Source organism: Bombina bombina, chromosome 9 (assembly GCF_027579735.1).
Source record: "Bombina bombina isolate aBomBom1 chromosome 9, aBomBom1.pri, whole genome shotgun sequence".
Taxonomy (NCBI): domain Eukaryota; kingdom Metazoa; phylum Chordata; class Amphibia; order Anura; family Bombinatoridae; genus Bombina; species Bombina bombina.
The window spans coordinates 25,624,033-25,640,326 of record NC_069507.1 but is presented as its reverse complement, the minus strand read 5'-3'; the positions used below and the strand labels follow the sequence as shown (position 1 = coordinate 25,640,326).

Below are 16,294 nucleotides of genomic sequence, written 5' to 3'. Positions count from 1 at the left end.
GCTAATAAGCATAAGCACAACTCTCACACTGTGATATGGTATTAATAAGCTAATAAGCATAAGCACAACTCTCACACTGTGATATGGTATTAATAAGCTAATAAGCATAAGCACAACTCTCACACTGTGATATGGTATTAATAAGCTAATAAGCATAAGCACAACTCTCACACTGTGATATGGTATTAATAAGCTAATAAGCATAAGCACAACTCTCACACTGTGATATGGTATTAATAAGCTAATAAGCATAAGCACAACTCTCACACTGTGATATGGTATTAATAAGCTAATAAGCATAAGCACAACTCTCACACTGTGATATGGTATTAATAAGCTAATAAGCATAAGCACAACTCTCACACTGTGATATGGTATTAATAAGCTAATAAGCATAAGCACAACTCTCACACTGTGATATGGTATTAATAAGCTAATAAGCATAAGCACAACTCTCACACTGTGATATGGTATTAATAAGCTAATAAGCATAAGCACAACTCTCACACTGTGATATGGTATTAATAAGCTAATAAGCATAAGCACAACTCTCACACTGTGATATGGTATTAATAAGCTAATAAGCATAAGCACAACTCTCACACTGTGATATGGTATTAATAAGCTAATAAGCATAAGCACAACTCTCACACTGTGATATGGTATTAATAAGCTAATAAGCATAAGCACAACTCTCACACTGTGATATGGTATTAATAAGCTAATAAGCATAAGCACAACTCTCACACTGTGATATGGTATTAATTAGCTAATAAGCATAAGCACAACTCTCACACTGTGATATGGTATTAATAAGCTAATAAGCATAAGCACAACTCTCACACTGTGATATGGTATTAATAAGCTAATAAGCATAAGCACAACTCTCACACTGTGATATGGTATTAATAAGCTAATAAGCATAAGCACAACTCTCATACTGTGATATGGTATTAATAAGCTAATAAGCATAAGCACAACTCTCACACTGTGATATGGTATTAATAAGCTAATAAGCATAAGCACAACTCTCACACTGTGATATGGTATTAATAAGCTAATAAGCATAAGCACAACTCTCACACTGTGATATGGTATTAATAAGCTAATAAGCATAAGCACAACTCTCACACTGTGATATGGTATTAATAAGCTAATAAGCATAAGCACAACTCTCATACTGTGATATGGTATTAATAAGCTAATAAGCATAAGCACAACTCTCATACTGTGATATGGTATTAATAAGCTAATAAGCATAAGCACAACTCTCACACTGTGATATGGTATTAATAAGCTAATAAGCATAAGCACAACTCTCACACTGTGATATGGTATTAATAAGCTAATAAGCATAAGCACAACTCTCACACTGTGATATGGTATTAATAAGCTAATAAGCATAAGCACAACTCTCACACTGTGATATGGTATTAATAAGCTAATAAGCATAAGCACAACTCTCACACTGTGATATGGTATTAATAAGCTAATAAGCATAAGCACAACTCTCATACTGTGATATGGTATTAATAAGCTAATAAGCATAAGCACAACTCTCATACTGTGATATGGTATTAATAAGCTAATAAGCATAAGCACAACTCTCACACTGTGATATGGTATTAATAAGCTAATAAGCATAAGCACAACTCTCACACTGTGATATGGTATTAATAAGCTAATAAGCATAAGCACAACTCTCACACTGTGATATGGTATTAATAAGCTAATAAGCATAAGCACAACTCTCACACTGTGATATGGTATTAATAAGCTAATAAGCATAAGCACAACTCTCACACTGTGATATGGTATTAATAAGCTAATAAGCATAAGCACAACTCTCATACTGTGATATGGTATTAATAAGCTAATAAGCATAAGCACAACTCTCACACTGTGATATGGTATTAATAAGCTAATAAGCATAAGCACAACTCTCACACTGTGATATGGTATTAATAAGCTAATAAGCATAAGCACAACTCTCACACTGTGATATGGTATTAATAAGCTAATAAGCATAAGCACAACTCTCACACTGTGATATGGTATTAATAAGCTAATAAGCATAAGCACAACTCTCACACTGTGATATGGTATTAATAAGCTAATAAGCATAAGCACAACTCTCACACTGTGATATGGTATTAATAAGCTAATAAGCATAAGCACAACTCTCACACTGTGATATGGTATTAATAAGCTAATAAGCATAAGCACAACTCTCACACTGTGATATGGTATTAATAAGCTAATAAGCATAAGCACAACTCTCACACTGTGATATGGTATTAATAAGCTAATAAGCATAAGCACAACTCTCACACTGTGATATGGTATTAATAAGCTAATAAGCATAAGCACAACTCTCATACTGTGATATGGTATTAATAAGCTAATAAGCATAAGCACAACTCTCACACTGTGATATGGTATTAATAAGCTAATAAGCATAAGCACAACTCTCACACTGTGATATGGTATTAATAAGCTAATAAGCATAAGCACAACTCTCACACTGTGATATGGTATTAATAAGCTAATAAGCATAAGCACAACTCTCACACTGTGATATGGTATTAATAAGCTAATAAGCATAAGCACAACTCTCACACTGTGATATGGTATTAATAAGCTAATAAGCATAAGCACAACTCTCACACTGTGATATGGTATTAATAAGCTAATAAGCATAAGCACAACTCTCACACTGTGATATGGTATTAATAAGCTAATAAGCATAAGCACAACTCTCACACTGTGATATGGTATTAATAAGCTAATAAGCATAAGCACAACTCTCACACTGTGATATGGTATTAATAAGCTAATAAGCATAAGCACAACTCTCACACTGTGATATGGTATTAATAAGCTAATAAGCATAAGCACAACTCTCATACTGTGATATGGTATTAATAAGCTAATAAGCATAAGCACAACTCTCATACTGTGCTATGGTATTAATAAGCTAATAAGCATAAGCACAACTCTCACACTGTGATATGGTATTAATAAGCTAATAAGCATAAGCACAACTCTCACACTGTGATATGGTATGAATAAGCTAATAAGCATAAGCACAACTCTCACACTGTGATATGGTATTAATAAGCTAATAAGCATAAGCACAACTCTCACACTGTGATATGGTATTAATAAGCTAATAAGCATAAGCACAACTCTCACACTGTGATATGGTATTAATAAGCTAATAAGCATAAGCACAACTCTCACACTGTGATATGGTATTAATAAGCTAATAGCAAAAGCACAACTCTCACACTGTGATATGGTATTAATAAGCTAATAAGCATAAGCATAACTCTCATACTGTGATATGGTATTAATAAGCTAATAAGCATAAGCACAACTCTCACACTGTGATATGGTATTAATAAGCTAATAAGCATAAGCACAACTCTCACACTGTGATATGGTATTAATAAGCTAATAAGCATAAGCACAACTCTCACACTGTGATATGGTATTAATAAGCTAATAAGCATAAGCACAACTCTCACACTGTGATATGGTATTAATAAGCTAATAAGCATAAGCACAACTCTCACACTGTGATATGGTATTAATTAGCTAATAAGCATAAGCACAACTCTCATACTGTGATATGGTATTAATAAGCTAATAAGCATAAGCACAACTCTCATACTGTGATATGGTATTAATAAGCTAATAAGCATAAGCACAACTCTCACACTGTGATATGGTATTAATAAGCTAATAAGCATAAGCACAACTCTCACACTGTGATATGGTATTAATAAGCTAATAAGCATAAGCACAACTCTCACACTGTGATATGGAATTAATAAGCTAATAAGCATAAGCACAACTCTCACACTGTGATATGGTATTAATAAGCTAATAAGCATAAGCACAACTCTCACACTGTGATATGGTATTAATAAGCTAATAAGCATAAGCACAACTCTCATACTGTGATATGGTATTAATAAGCTAATAAGCATAAGCACAACTCTCACACTGTGATATGGTATTAATAAGCTAATAAGCATAAGCACAACTCTCACACTGTGATATGGTATTAATAAGCTAATAAGCATAAGCACAACTCTCACACTGTGATATGGTATTAATAAGCTAATAAGCATAAGCACAACTCTCACACTGTGATATGGTATTAATAAGCTAATAAGCATAAGCACAACTCTCATACTGTGATACGGTATTAATAAGCTAATAAGCATAAGCACAACTCTCATACGATAGCTGAATGAGTGATACAAAGTATTTTATTAGCACACATAAATCACATATATTAGTTATAAGTAAAAAATCCACCGGTGGGTAAAATCCTAACAAAAGATCTATAAATCTAAACCATCTCTAAAATATGATATTTTAACAAAGATAAATCTCCAAGTTCCCCAAACTAAACGCTTTATATAAAATGTTCCGTTAGTAGGATAAACTCTTGAAGTCTTTGATAAAATGTTCTGTGCAGTAATATTGACTCCTGATTGGCTGTAATAACCAATACCCCCTTAGGGGTGGGTACTTCTGATTGGCTTAGAAAACCAATTCCCCTTAAAGGCTTATTGTTTCTTATTCTTTGTGTGTAAGTGTCTCTGAAATGTTGATAGCCAAATAAATGAATGCTTAAAAAGTAAAACGCAGACTGCACCCTTGCATACTTAAGGAGTATTCTATGTTTGAAAAAGGTGTTAGACTCACAGTCAAAGTCAGCTACATAGTGGCAATGCACTAGTGTGAGCTAGCGGAACACATCTGCTGAGCCAAAGACAAGAGTCATATGGGCCAAGGGAACTGAGTCAATTTGATAATAAAACTAAGTTAAAAAGTCTGACGCATGATAGTTTAATTTTGACTTTTACATCCTTTTAACTAAACATTTCATGAGTGATTACATTCTGAGTTTAAAGGGACATAAAACCCACAATTTACCATTCATGATTCAGATAGAACATTTCATTTTAACCAACTTTCCAATTTACTTCTATTATCTAATTTCCATTGTACTCTTAGTGTCCTTTGTTGAAGAGCATATCTAGGTAGGCTCAGGAGCAGCAAAGCACTACTGGGAGCTGGCTGCTGATTGGTGGCTGGACATATATGCCTCTTGTCATTGGCTCGTCTGATGTGTCCAGCTAGCTCCCAGTAGTAGAAGACGGTCATTGATGCAGTCAGTTTGTTTGACCGAGTGTTCTGTGCTACCTGTCTTTTCTTTTCACTGTGTGTTCCCCTACATGTTCACACAAGATAGAATAAAGGTGTTTCGCTTTTTACAGCTATTACCTGCTGGTCCTGAGCCTACCTAGATATGCTTTTAAACAAAGGATACTAAGATAACAATGCAAATTTGATAATAGAATAAATTTGAAAAGTGTTTAAAATTGTATGTTCTATCTGAATCATGAGAGATAATGTTTGGGTTTTATGTCCCTTTAATAATGTCCCTTTTATCACATTTCCATGCACATCTGTATGTAACAGAAGAGGTTTCAGGTTAGCTTCCCCCCCTTATTACACTGCAGTTCCCCACCACACAGGGTTAAACCCTCCTTTCCAGCTGCTGACATTTTGTTTTTAGAGCATCTCTCTTGTTTCATGAGGGATTTCCTGATTTCAGCTGAGCCTCATTGTGTTTAGCACTAATGTATTTGGGATTAAAAATAACAACAATGTGCGCTGCAGGGTATCCTTTTCTCTGACTGGCATCCGTCAGTATTTATCCGCCAACAAATGTTTTTCTCTCCTTTTTTTGTCTAGACAGTTCTTCTGCAATCTGTCAATCTCATTGTCAATCTTTATGCAATTTCTGGGAATTTCACACTAAATTCTCTCCTTTCGGACATGTCTATTTGCACAGATTCAACTTCAAACCACCTCTGATGATTAACATACTGCAATTTAAATGTCCATTTCCATCTCTCTTAAGCTTCATCTAATTACAGAACAGAAGTTCAGCTAATAGTTCCAGATTCTTCTCTTGTTAATTAGATTGGGCCAACTTTCATCTCCCACCTATTTTGTGCTATGCACAGAAAACACATCTTATTCTCAAACCATGGATTACTATGGGGTCATAGGTCATATCCTAAATATGTAAAAGCCAATGATTTAATTATTTCACAGCAGACAGAGCAATGCTGTAATGAGCATTGTATGAGATTTTTTTTTAAATAGATTTTATTATTTTTATATATGTATTTTGCTTTTCTGCAAATTATACTGATTTGCCATCTGTGGTTAAACACATATTTATTTGTTTTAATAAATCTTATCATAAATAATGAAAAACATAACTAAAATAGATTTCATTTGTAGCAAATATCTTTCTCAGTTCCGTTTTGTGTATTGCCTTAAAAGGAACACAATACTCAAAAAGTTCCATCTAAAAGTTGTTTTACAATGTATTACAGTATTTTTTCCTGTCCCGAATAAAGCAACGTTTTTCTGTGTAAGCCAATGAGCAATAGAGTCTGTACACATATATTACACTTGCTATTAGTTTCACCTTAAAGTAAAGAGACATAAAACCCAACATCATTCTTTTGTGATTCAGACAGAGAATACAATTAAAAAACAAAAATCCAATTTACTTCTAGTAGTAATATTATTATTATCAGGTATTTGTAGAGCGCTAACAGGTTCCGCAGCGCTATGAACATAGGCGGTATATAAAAAACAATTACAGGGATCAAATGGGTAGAGGGTCCTGCTGAGAGTTGCACTGTTGTAGTCGGCTCTTATGAAGGTGGACTACAAACAGCTGGGCTCATAGGCTTACATGCTATGGGGTTTAAGTGGATAGCAGTGGAGATAGGAAGGTTAGTGTAGGTTGTAAGCGTCCCTGAATAGTAGAGTCTTCAGGGAGCACTTGAAGCTTTTAAAACTAGGGGAGAGTCTTGTGGAGCGAGGCAGACAATTCCATAAGATGGGAGCCAATCTGGAGAAATCTTGAAGACAGGAATGTGAGGCGGTAACAAGAGAGGAGGAGAGTAGGAGATCATGAGCGGAGTGAAGGGGTCGGGAGGGAGAGTATCTGGAGACAAGGTCTGAGATGTAGGGGGGAGCAATGCAATTGAGGGCTTTGTGTGTCAGAGTGAGAATGTTGTGTTTAATCCTGGAGGCAAGAGGAAGCCAGTGAAGGGATTGGCAGAGAGGTGTGGCAGATGAAGAGCGACATGCAAGGAAGATGAGTCTGACAGAGGCATTCATTATGGATTGTAAAGGAGCTAGGCGGCAACTAGGGAGACCAGAGAGGATGGAATTGCAGTAATCGAGGCGGGAAAGGATTAGAGAGTTGATTAAAATCTTAGTTGTGCCTTGTGTAAGGAAATGTCTGATTTTAGCGATGTTTTTAAGGTGGAAGCGGCAGGCTTTAGCCAAGGACTGAAAGTGAGGAGTGAAAGAAAGATCAAGTGTGACCCCAAGACATTGGGCATGGGAGGTTGGGGTAATGATGGAGTTATCAACAGTTATAGAGACATGGGGGGTAGAGATTTTGGAAGAAAGGTGGAAAATAAGGAGCTCAGTTTTGGAGAGATTTAGCTTGAGGTAGTGAGAGGACATCCAAGATGAAATATGAGAGAGACTGTTAGTAACACGGGTTAGCAAGGAAGGAGATAGTTCTGGTGCAGAGAGGTAGATTTGGGTATCGTCGTCATACAAATGATAGTGAAACCTGTGGGACTTTATTAAGGAACCTAATGAGGACGTGTAGATTGAGAAGAAAAAGGGACCGAGGACAGAGCCTTGCGGTACCCCAACAGAAAGAGGTAACGGGGCAGAGGATGCCCCAGAGAAGGCTACACTAAGGGCTCTATTTATCATCATAATTCTCCTACTTTTGCGCCTATAATTACTCTGTCGGATTTATTCTCCTATTTATCAACACATTTTACGCCCAAAATAAGCTGTAATACGACCTAAAAATACGACCAGTTTTTCGCTCTCGCCAAGGCGCACAGGTGCGCCAAATACAGCCAAAAAACAATGGATTTCAGTCGTATTTTTAGAAATACTCCCAACAAATCGCCGAAAATCATATTTATCATTATTTTGCGCCAAAGGAGAACCTATAATTCTCCTATAAATCCGACCGTGAAAATACTCCATAACCAAGTAGGAGAACTTACAATTTACTCCCAAATTTTATTCATAGAAGATGGAGTTTTTTTTTATTTTGGCCGCTATTTCTCTTGCTCAGTCCCATGAAAATCGTGAAAATGATGGAAATATGTTCCGGAGACGGCAAAGAGTTCCTCGATTGTTTTTGCCCCGTTGTGGACTTGAGGCATTATCCGATCGTGAAATTAAGCCCAAATTCAGGATAAACCGAGAAAGCATTTTGAATCTATATTCTCTGATTAAAAATGACATTGATCCCCGAACCAGAAGAACAAGGGCAATACCTGGACTTCTGAAATTACTCGCAGTTTTACATTTTTTGGCAACCGGATCTTTTCAGGCTGTATCCAGTGATGTTGTGGGCATGAGTCAGCCTTCATTTTGCCGCCATTTAACAATTGTTTTAAAAGCAATTCTAAAACATCTTTCTACATTTATTTATGTTCCTAGGAATGTGCATGAATGGCATACAGTGAAGTCCAACTTTTACCAAGTAGCCGGTATGCCCAATGTTCTTGGTGCTATAGATTGCACCCATATTGCTCTTAGACCACCATCCCTAAGGGAGGAGCAATATAGGAACAGGAAAAGCTTTCATTCCCTAAACATACAGGCTGTGTGTGATGCAAACCTTAGAATTTGGGCTGTTCGATCTGGGTTTCCTGGATCATGTCATGATTTCCACATCCTAAAACAATCTGCACTATTTTCTGCTTTTGAACAGGGCAACATGCCACATGGTTGGCTATTAGGTAAATATGAACTTATTTCCATATAATCTAATTATAATGCAATCAGTTCTCTGTATTTTTTGGCAGTTTTTTTTCTGATTTGCACTTTATACATGTCATTAATATATATAAGAATTATGATTAATTGTAATGTTTAAATTATTTATAATCTCTAATCAATTTTTCTTTTGAAAAAATAGGTGATAGTGGTTATCCGTGCCGAACTTGGCTGTTGACACCTGTCCCAATGCCACATACCAGAGGAGAAATTAAATTTAATGAATCCCACCGTAGCACAAGAAGTGCTATCGAAAGAACTTTTGGGGTTTTAAAAATGCGTTTCAGAGTTTTGGATAGGTCTGGAGGAGCACTTCAATATTCGCCTGAAAAATGTAATGATATAATTCTAGTTGCATGCATGTTGCACAACATTGCAATTTCCCAAGGCAATTTAGAGGAGGAGTGTCCCAATGATCCCACAGATGACACTTATATCCCTCAAGAAATTATAGGCAGACACACTACAAGGGCAGGTGTACAAAATAGATTGGAAATTATTGAAAGATATTTTTCATGTAAGTATTATTGCAAACTATTTAGAATTGTGTATTATTCTATTAAATTTTATGTATTTGAATTACTAATATTTCTTTTTTTTTTTTCAGAATACATGTCATCACCCCGAGTTTTAATTATTTTATAAGAAATGTACACAATTCTTTGATATTGAAGTTAACTCCACCCATTTGAAAAAATAAAACTTTTGCTTATTTATCAAAAATGTTTCTTTTATTAAGGGATAAATATCTTTAATGAAAATATAACCAAAACAAACTATATATAAATATGAATAATACAAACTTTAAAACAAACAAAGCGAAAATAAATGTAAATCACAACAAAATTTTAAAAACCAGAAAATATATACACTTAATTTTTTGGATTCTGTGTATCAATTCTGAGATCTCCTATTCATAATTTCTATTTTTTTTTATAATATTCACTTTTTATTTCTGAATCACGTTTTAGAATATTGTTCCTTTGTTTCTGTAATTCAATGAGTTCCTTAAAAAAAGCACTTTGTTCCTGTCTAAATGAGGATGCCATATCTGTCAGTGCCTGTATGTCATTTGTTCGCTCTGTGTTTGGAGGTTGTCTGACTTCTTCTGCTGTTTCATCAATGTCAGATTTGTTGACCATTGGACTTGCAGCAGGTGTATTTAAATCAGGTGGTGTTGGTCCCTCCTGTGTGTGACCATGTATTTGTGTCTCATCATCATCATCATCGTCTTGATTGATGGTGTCCTCGACTAGTGGTTGCAGTGTCAATTCGACCTGTTCTTCTTCAAAAACAAAAATAAAATTAAAAAACAAATTAAATAAAATAAAAACAACCATATCTAACCTTTAAAATTTACCATTTACATACATACCATCATATATCTTGCCCGTTCAAAAGGGCAATTTATGGTATTACAGTAGTCACACCCATAGCTCTATACATCACCCACCCCTCTAACCCTATGTTTTGCGATCTCGATCTCCAAATACTGCAAAGTCTCTTTTTTCTCTCTATTTACCATTTTCTTTTTCTCTCCATCACCCACACCTCTCTTTTGACATCTCTATCTCTCTCACCTTCTATCTCTATCCCCTCCTTTCTATCTCTCTTCCCTCCTGTGTTATCCATCTTTCTATCTCAACAGCACTTTTTTGAAAAGCCTCTGACAAAGTAACGATATGATATACACATATAGTTTATTTTTTATATTGCTTACATGCGCTTTCTTCTCGATCTCTATTTGTTTGGGAAGTTGAAGCTTGAGGTTCCTGAGACGTGGTTTCATGGACAAAAGGTTGGTCCTCCTGTGCATTTACCTCCTCTTCCCCACAGACATCCTCATGTTGTTCTTAAATATAAATAAAAAAATTTCAATTCACAATATACCTACAAATGTAAGAACACCACCCAAAAAAAAAAAAAAAATAATAAAAAAAACATTTTACCTCTAAAGTCCATTGTGTCTCCAGGAACATCCAGGCCGACCACAACTGCATCCCCCATCCTGGCATAGAGAATTTGTTCGAAATCAGTCAATTCCGCCCTGTATCCTGGTCCTCCACCTGTTGCTTTAGCCGATTGTTTTGCTTGGCATACCTTTTTTTTTATGTTCTTTCTAATGTCGTTAACCCTCTTACGACATGCCCTTACATCCTTCGGAAAGCTACCTTCTGAAGACACAGATGCGCTGATTTGGGTCCATATTGCCCGCTTTCTCTGTGGGTTAACAGTTCTTGCCTGGTAGCCGATTATCTCCTCATAATGTTCCACCACTTGTTCCACCAAAATACAATTTTGACGATGGGTGAACATCGCACTTCTCCCACTTTTTGTCTTTCCTGCTTGCAATGATGCCATCTTAAAAATGAGTAGTTAAAGTGCGCAAAATGGTATCCACAATGTAACTAAACTTAAATTAAAGTTACAAGCTAATTTAAAGAATTTGTGCATAAAGGTTGCGAGAAAAGGGCGTGAACTTTATTTTTCTGGAAAGATCCCTATGTCGCATTAGTATTTATAAATAAAAATAAAAATAAAATGAATAACGGTCATGTGTTTGGTTATGTGTAAATATTGTAATTTGAATAATATTTATATAAATTCTTATTACATGTTAGTTTAGTCTGTTAAAGTAACAATTGTTATATTTGATGGATACTAGCATAAAAAAATACATTTGTTGCAATACAGTAAAAAGTTAAAGTTTGCTTAGAAACTATTAGAGACAATTGATACAATAAAGATTATAAAGCTTAGGATGTAACTAAAAGTTAATAAATGTTTATAATACATATTGAAACATAGATTGAAACTTATAGAAATACCAATCTATATCAATATTGATTTAAAATATTGGATTATTTTATTACTTGTAATTGCGCATTTTTAAATAGAAATTAGTTCCGTTACTTGGCTACACCCTAGAAATAGAAATCAGCACAGCAAGATGGCAAGATCTAGGAAATTCTCTATAGGTGAACTATTGATAATTTCCTATACAATGGAAAAATATTTTCCAAAAAAAAGAAGGGGAATTTACACCTTGGACCAGGATAGGAGAAATAATATTCTCTGTGAAATGGTAAGAAGAGTGAGGCGTATATCTGGACAGAGGAGGACGAGAAAGCAATGCCTAAAACGCTACAATGATTTGTACAGGAGACAATCAAAATTGAGGACACTTATCCGGTGTTACCTGCGCAAATGTAAGACTTTGACATAATCCAGATTTAATTTTTACAATGTATGTTCGTCAGAAATGTATATATAACATTTGTATTTTTATCAATTTCATAACATGTGCATTGGAAAACACATTTATTTTATAAAACTATCAAATTTAATTGTGTTATATAATTTTATTGTATCTCTAGAAATCACTTAGAGAAAAGAAATTCTAGATATGCTCAGAGTCTGGTGATTTATGGCTGTACATTTGTCTATTGTGATTGGCTAACACATTTTAATAGAATTTTACTTTCACAGTTATCTTGAGTGTTGTTTCTAAAGTTAATTAACTTACATTGTTTGGGTTCTCTACTTTACAAGTTTAAAAAGAGATAGTGATGTAAATCTTTGGATTCAACAGTAGACACTGTCTCCCTTGAAGAATGACACGGTTTTTATAATATGTCTGATTCTTTCTTTTATCTATTTATACTGAATTATAAGCCAACTTTGTTTTGATGTTTGTAAAAGAAAAGAATGTGTGAAAGTATGTTGTGCACATCCTAGTATTAAGGCGATTAGATAAAATAAAATAAAATTTTAGAAAGATTATCTAATCTATTTCTAACATTGGAAATATGGTCTTTTTCAAAAAGATATGTACAAATTAATAATTTTTCTTTTCTATTAAATTGTAGATTACATATGATTTTACATAAAAGTGCAACTAATTTGTTTACATTTTTAAATAGTTAAAAACCGTAGAGCACCGAGATATCTCTGTCCAATTGATGACAATTCCTCAAGTTCTGGTGGAGAATCTGACCCCTTGCCAAGGGTGTTTATGGACAGGGAGGGAAATGATATTCCAGGTATTTATAAATTGTAATAATTTATATATTTATAGATCCATACAATGTTGGCAATAAAATGAACATTTTTTGTGTTTAATTAATAAGAAGGCAACAACGTAGGGCAAGGCCTATTATTGAAAATGAGTCAAATGAGGAAGAAGAACTTCAGAATCAGAATTTGGAAGGTTAAATTAATTTTATTACTTTTTATTGCATTTATAATAAAAAAATAATTTTATTTGAAATGTAAACCATTGTTTTGTTATACATAGATGATGCAGAAATTCAGGTTGAGAATTACCGTCAAGATGGAGAGGCAAATAATGAGGAGAGAGAAGAAGTGGTACAAGATTCTGAAATAGAACAAGTGCTTGTGCAGGAAGACGATTTCGAAGATAGTAAGTAATAATATATTAGAAAAATTCTAGTGATAACAGAATATTGTACTACCGAATATATATATATATATATATATGCAGCCAAAAGAAAATGCACTCTCAGGACTTTCATAAACAAGTTACTTTTATTTCTGTAACGTTTTCGGCATGCTGCATGAAGGAGGCAAGACCTCCGAAAACGTTAAAGAAATAAAAGTAACTTGTTTATGAAAGTCCTGAGAGTGCATTTTCTTTTGGCTGCATATCTTCTACAAATTTGCACCCAGGCAGTTTTCCTTTGTGGGCGAGTTCTGGTGTTTTGGATACCTATATATATATATATATATATATATATATATATATATATATATATATATAAAATAGAGAGACAGAGATAGAGAGATAGATAGATAGATAGAGAGAGAAAGAAATAAAAAAAAAAGGATAATGAATTATTTTTAATATATACAAGTGGAGTAAAATCTAAAATTTCATTTTATACAGTGATGCAAGAAGAAGAGGTGGACAGACAGGTGCATGATGAAAATAGTTCAAATGATTCCTCTGATACCATTAATTATGACTGGGGTGAGTATATCAGACATGTGTTTATATATGGATTTAAAAATACATAAGAATAACCTTATTCTTTATTTTATACAGTACCTGAAGATCAAAACATATTGATTAACAAGAAACAGTTATTGGAGATATTAAAGAAAGCTGAAAAAGGACTGAAAGAAAACTATTCAAGTTTGCATGACATGCGCCTTAAAATAGAAAAAATGTAACAATACAATTTGATTTATCATATTTCAAAAGCCTGTGATAAGAGGCAGCCATGAAATTTGCATATGAAGTATGTTTAGTTTAAAATAAGATTATTTACAAAAAAGACATTTCACCAGAAAAGAAATGTGAAATTGTATTAATATTAATAAAGGTAGAATGGCAATAGTTTACTGTCCATAGAAACACTTTAGAAATAGTCATGTGGGTCATGCCAAGGGGGCTTGGATCATGTCAGCTATGAACTAAAAAAATATACATTCATATATATATATATATTTAAAAAATCAATATTTTACAAACACAATATTGAATATTTGTCAATTCAAATAAATATTGAGGAAGTAAAACTGATGTAATGCAAGGCAGATTATATTAAAATGGATTTAAAATTTATAAAAAAAAAATAATAATAATCAAATGGATTAAAAAATTTAGAAAAGTATTATATTAGTTATTAAAAAACAAAGGATAAAAATAAAATAAAAATAAATGATATTAACATTATTGGCTCGAAATAATCGACATTGAAAGCTGTTTTAATGATAAATAAGGCGCATTTTAAAAAATTGTGGCGAGATTTATCAATAATCCGCCGCATCTCGACAATGGAAATCAGCGATAAAATACTACTGGTTTAATGATAAATATTGGCGCACATGTGCGCCTTTGCAAGGGCGAGATGCAGCGAGTTCATAGGAGAATTGAAAGTCGTAATTCTAAAATGAATGATAAATAGAGCCCTAAAGGTACGGTTAGACAGATAGGAAGAGAACCAAGAGAGAGCTGTGTCGTAGATGCCAAAGGATTGGAGGGTATGGAGCAAAAGAGAGTGGTTGACAGTATCAAAGGCTGCAGACAGATCAAGGTGGATAAGTAGAGAGAAGTGGCCTTTGGATTTTGCTGTAAGTAGGTCGTTGGCAACCTTAACAATTTCTGTCTCTGTTGAGTGAAGGGGGCGAAATCCAGATTGCAGTGGATTAAGGAGGGAGTTTAATGTAAGGAAGTGGGATAGACGTGCATATACTAGCTTTTCAAGAAGCTTTGAGGCAAGAGGGAGTAGGGCGGTAGTTGGATGGGGAGGTTGGATCGAGAGAAGGTTTTTTGAGGATAGGTGTGACTAATGCATGCTTAAGAGATGTGGGAACTATATCAGTGTTGAGGGAGAGGTTGAAGATGTGTGTGAGTATAGGGGTAGAGGAGAGGGAGGGGAGTAGTTGTGAGGGGATGGGGTCGAGGGGACAGGTAGTGAGATGAGAGGATAGTATAAGGGCAGAAACTTCTTCCTTTTTAACAGAGGCAAAAGAGCTAAATGTATGGCTATGTGGGTTTTGGATGATTGTGAGCTTTTGAGGGGGTGGGAGACTGGTAGTATGTTGAGAGCTGATTTCATTTCTGATGGAGTCAATTATGTTGTTGAAGTAGCTGGCAAAATCTTAAGCTGAGAGAAAAGTTGTGGTGGGAGGTGGGGGTGTGCGAGTATTGAATGTGGAGAACAGACGTTTTGGGTTTGAAGAAAGAGTAGAGATAAGAGTAGAGAAGTAATGTTGCTTTTATAGACTAAGTGAATCGGATATATAGAGGCGCTGATCTTGAATCTCGTGTATATGGACGTACACACTGAAGAAAGAAAAACTTGGCTTGTGATTTGCAGGAGTTAACAACAAATTAATGTGCAGTATACTCACTCCGAAAAATTCAGAGTTCAGCTTCTTCGAAAGGATTTTCTGTCTCAACTTTCCCAATTTTCACACTGTATTTGTGTCTGTGGATAATGAAAATTGCACTGCAGGTAATTGAATCTTTTGCTTGATAAAAAGTGCAATATACTCACTCCGATAAATTCGGAATCCGGCTCCTCAAAACGTGTTGTGTAGTTTGAAATTACTTCCAAAAAGGCAGCAAAATACTTGTTGTAGTAAAAAACAAATATTTATTAAAACATAATAAAATGCTCTTATTTATCTTGGCTCTACGCGTTTCAACGACAAAATCGTCTTTTTCAAGAGCAGTAAAAACAATTGGAAGTGCTGCCTTTGGAGTGTTTTACAGGTGTATTTATACAGGTAATCATTGTTCCTGTTCCGGTGGTAAACACCGGAATAGGACTCACAAATAAAACATTTTAATTTTGTATTTATCCCCATCCGATTGTGTTTTGAGAATGATATT

The 16,294-nt window shown here is 34.4% G+C and overlaps 1 long non-coding RNA gene across 1 annotated transcript; it reads left to right on the top strand.

The window, feature by feature from the left end:
* Positions 1–9,042: 9,042 nt before the first annotated feature.
* Positions 9,043–9,654, top strand: LOC128639468 (uncharacterized). The gene is made up of 2 exons (XR_008399205.1): positions 9,043–9,448; positions 9,539–9,654. It is a non-coding gene; the product is annotated as an uncharacterized LOC128639468 (long non-coding RNA).
* Positions 9,655–16,294: the final 6,640 nt, after the last annotated feature.